This window comes from Thrips palmi, unplaced genomic scaffold (assembly GCF_012932325.1).
Source record: "Thrips palmi isolate BJ-2018 unplaced genomic scaffold, TpBJ-2018v1 HiC_scaffold_18, whole genome shotgun sequence".
Lineage (NCBI taxonomy): Eukaryota > Metazoa > Arthropoda > Insecta > Thysanoptera > Thripidae > Thrips > Thrips palmi.
The window spans coordinates 20,172,611-20,177,364 of record NW_023144627.1 but is presented as its reverse complement, the minus strand read 5'-3'; positions in this window follow the sequence as shown (position 1 = coordinate 20,177,364).

Here is a 4,754-nt window from a genome sequence, read left to right as displayed (position 1 = left end):
GTTTGGGGTTTGGGGGCTCTGGGACGCACTATTAAATTCACTGCCAGCACCTTTTACTTTTGAGCGGGGTAAAATTTTTACGAAGCGTTCCCCTTTTTGATGAAAACGTTTTTCGAGATTGAACCAATAAAATGAAAACAGAATTTTGGTCGGTCAACTTAATTTTTCTGGTAGTGTATTTAAACGTTCAGTACTACATGTGCTCTGGCTCTTCTCGCAGTCGTGTGCTGGGATCGCAATCGCGCAGTGTACCCTCGCATCTCTTTGACGTGGGTGGCAGACGTATGTAGCGCAAGAGAACGGTATCGATACATCGGAGCCATCCCGATCAACAAGTGCAGTGCGGCGTCGACTACACTACAAGGGAATAAATATCGAGTGAGAGGTTCGATCAATCAGCCCATCGCGCTGCCAGTGCGTTAGACGAGAGCCAACCAGCCGGCCAGGCTCACTCCGAACTGTCTGTCTGTCTCTCTCGCACCCGCTGGGCCTTGCGTAGCGGTGCGAGAGAGACAGACAGCAGAAAGCCCTTTTCGGAATCAACCTGCCGGACCTCGCCTCGGTCGCACTCTCTCTCTCTCTCTCTCTCTCTCTCTCTCTCTCTCTCCTCTCTCTCTCTCTCTCTCGGCCTTGCGTGGGGGTGCGAGAGAGACGGAGCGAGGCACGTCCGCCGGGTCGGCGACCCCTCTCGTGATGTCACCGCTCTGCCCCTCACGTCGGACGTCAGGTCCGCGTCAGGCTCGGCTAGGGAAGTTACTAGTTTACCAGATTGCGCTTTTTAACAAGGAGGGGCTCTTGTCTATGCACTCGACACCGCTGGAGAGAGAGAGAGAGAGAGAGAGAGAGAGAAAAGAGAGGGGGGGAAGAGAGAAGGGGGGAAAGGGGGGGAAAGGAGAGGGGGAAAAAGGAGAGAGAGAGGGGAAAAAAAATAACAAAACCCTACCATTGAACTTCTGTGTGCAACTGAAGGTTCACTTCCCCGTTCCAAACTCCCCCACTCCCCCAGTTTGCCAGTGTTGTGTCTGGCACTGCACTTGCCGACGCAGCGCTTGTTGGCTCGTTGGGCGTCTAGACTGCTGCGGTCCCCTCGGCGGCCCTTGCAATGCAATGCAAGATGGATGTGGGCTTTGATGGTTGTCGTCGTTGTGTTCCAGCCCTTCCAGCACGGAGCGCGGCCAGTGACATGGTGCTCTTCCGACGGGACTCGGAGGGGGCCGCGGCCCCGCGCCTGCTCCGCGTGTCCCCCCTGCGGCAGAGCGGCCGCGGGGCCCCCAACGCCCCCATGCCCCCCCACGGACTGCCCCACGGACTGCCCCACGGACTGCCCCACGGACTGCCGCAAGGACTGCCCCCCGCAGCGTGGGCAACCCGCGACGCAGACCTCAAAGGTGAGTCACTATGAAAATTGTAAATGATTATGTTGACTGTAAGGGACTCGTTGAGTTGGTCAAAAAGTGATTAAATCTCCGAAAGTAGCGGTTGGGCGGCCACTGCGTCCAATCTAAATGCTGTCTAAGGCCTCCCTCAACGCCCTAGTATTCTTATAATACCACTCTTCCATGCCCTACCTAGCCGCGCTCAAATTTTGAGCAGTGTACTTCGAACGCCTGTCTAGCCGGCGCGCGCTATGGTTCGACGTGTTGGACGTGGCCTGACACCTGAGGCCGCCGCCGCTGCCTCGCCCCTCTCACGGCTTGATCAAGAGTCTCTCGAGGATTTGAGGCTTTTGTTTCGGCGAGTCAAGTTGGTGGCATGGTGCTCTGGATCGACAAGCCGTCTCTCTCTCTCTCTCTCTCTCTCTCTCTCTCTCTCTCTCTCTCTCTCTCTCTCTCTCTCTCTCTCTCTCTCTCTCTCTCACCGCAGAGCGCCGTCAATCCCGACCAGGGACGCGGCCAAGGTCGCACGTACGGACACACGCTCCGCCAATTACGCGGACAAATCTGGGCTGATCTGCCGCCCGTCTCTCTCGCACTCGCGGGGCGCCCCGTGGCGGTGCGAGAGAGACGGAGCACGACGCTGGGAAGCAACAGGCCGATTACAAGGCGCGGCAGAAGACGGTGGAGATAGGCCACAGTGTGTGTATTTTTAGTTGTCCACGATACGGGGCCCGTCGCTCGCGCGTCCTGCGTGGGAGGGGCTCTATTTTTGCGTCTCTGTTTACATGTGGAGGGCGGAGGGCCGAGTTGACTGTGGTCGCGGAGCTTCCAAAAAATGAACGATCGGTCAATGGACGAAATGAATGAGTGAATGATGGGGTGGACGAATCGAGAATGTTCGAATTTGTGAATGTTTAAAGAATGAAAATTCGGTGCAACTGTGTCCTGGTCAAATGCGCCACCGAAGCGCGCCTTGCTCTTGTTGGCCGTCGCCGTGAAAGTGACTGACGGCGAGCTTCGCGACTCGGCGGAACCAGGCGGGGAACCGGGTTCGGGGCGGCCAGGCCACCAGAAATGAACCTTTACAGTCTCCGATCCAACGATGTTCCAAATAGGTCTGGGGGTCAGCGGGCCGAGCCGGGGTACCACTAGGCGGCCGCTCTAGGGAACCGGTACCGGCGGCACCCGGACAGGCCGCCAGCCGGCCAGGCAGCCAGCCAGCCAGGCAGGCAGGCCAGAGGCCTGCAGGACCCCCAGAGCAGCTAGGCACCTGCAGCTGCGGCCTAGCTGCAGGTTTGCCTCTGTGTGTGTGTGTGTGTGTGTGTGTGTGTGTGTGTGTGTGTGTGTGTGTGTGTGTGTGTGTGTGTGTGTGTGTGTGTGTGTGTGTGTGTGTGTGTGTGTTCCAAGGTCGTGAGAGGCAGCCGCAGGAAGGGCAAGGTTTATTCATGCTGGGCAAACAGCAGTTTTCGAAAGCTTGCGGCGGCGCCAGCCAGCCAGCCAGCCAGCCACAACGTGGCGAGTGATGGGAAAGTCGAAAAAAAAAATTATCACTGTTGTAAAAAAAAGAGTTGAGTTATTTCGACCAACAAACCTAAAAGCAAAACGGAGGGAAACTCTATCATCGAGGAATCTGTGTGCGAGTGAATGTACTGAGGCTCCGAGATAAACAGTGAAAATGTATGAGCGCCACTCAGTCCCATTTTGGGGGGCGAGTGAAAGAAGAAACGAAGATTGGTGTGACCGTGTGAGGCGAGGAGTTGCCTTCCCTGTTTTCATTCGCCCCTAAGAAGCGTCGGCGCCCGTTCCTTTGACGCTGTTGTGTGGGAGAGAGAGAGAGAGAGAGAGAGAGAGAGAGAGAGAGAGAGAGAGAGAGAGAGAGAGAGAGAGAGAGAGAGAGAGAGAGAGAGAGAGATGACAAGAAGTCTGAGGGGCACTACCTGGGGGTTCCTACCTGAGAGTGCGGCGGGGTAATGCTGCCTTGATTAAGACCTCCCGTCGGTCGGCCAGTCGAGCCCTGCAGGTCTTGCAGGTAATTACTGTACGATGCCACCTGCGGGTAACGCCTGGTATCTCCGGGTAACAGGGCCAGCCCTGGCTGGCCGTGATGAGGGTCAATGGGGTAAGGCGGTGCGGCCGGTCGCACCTCCAGTGTGTGCTGAATCTCGCACCTTCACTGCTTCATCCCCAGCGCAGTGGATTTGCCAGAAGACCGGTGGAGGCGGTCGAAAGCCCGGACGCGTTTTGAGCTCCAGAGTCGCTAAAAGGGGCTCGAATCAAACGTGTGACCCCACTAATGGATTGCTCTCCGAACGAGCAATCCATTGGTGGGGTCACACGTTCGGCTCGAGTCTTATTTAGCGACTCTGGAGCTCAAAACCCGTCTAGAGTTTTGGCTCAGCCTGCATGCCATGCCAGCCGCGGTGTGATGATACACCGTACGGATACGGCGAGGCAGGGCAAGGTCGAGACGCTCCTCATTTAAGGAGGACGATTTTCTCGCGCCAAATCGTGGTCGTGTACAAACATGGCGCACGCAAAGCGGGCGAAGCACGCCCAAGTGAGCCCGGACGTCCTTAGGCGTCATCCTCCCTGTGACGCTTCCACTCTGCGTCGAAAACAAAGTAAGTCACCGTTATCCGACTTGCAGCCTGCAGATTGATAAGCAAGATCCTCTTATCCAACGGGGTCCGTCCGCTCCGTGGAGTAGTGGCTATCGCACTGGACAGCGGACCGCAGGAACGCGCGTTCGATCCTCCGCCAGGCCGCCTTTTATCCCGTCAGCCAATCAGTGGGGGCCTTGGACCGCGATGACGCCCCCCGGAAGTGGTAAACAATTACGCGCCCAGCCCGCCAAATGGGTTTCGATTTGAAAGCCGTGAAGGGCGTAACACTGTGGAGGATGAATATAAGAAGTGGCAATGAGATTCAGTCATGTGTAATTACCTGGCCGACTACTGTGTGTGAGCGCCCGAGGGCGTACCAGAGCGGGCCCCATCCTCACTCACCTGCCTCATCCTCAGTCCCCTCGCCCCCCCCCTTTTTCTCTCGAGTGCTCTACGGATCGAGCGCGGCGAGCGGCACGCCACAAGCTTTGTTCGGCTGCTTTTCCACTGTGTGCATCGCTGCACGGAGGGACTCTCACGTCATAATCCCGCTATCGCATCGTAATATGCAGATCGGTGTGGCGCCTGCTCGCGCCTGCGCATCCCAAGTGCCCATTGTGACGCACCCCCTGGGGCCCTATGGGGAACCCTATGAGGGGCCCTCCTTTGCCGCCTTGCCACGCCATGTCCTATTTGGGCAGTCGTTTCCGCCAGAGACCAGCAGCGGCTCGTGGAGCAAGAAGAAGGAGAAGAAGAATGAACCTATGAATGAATT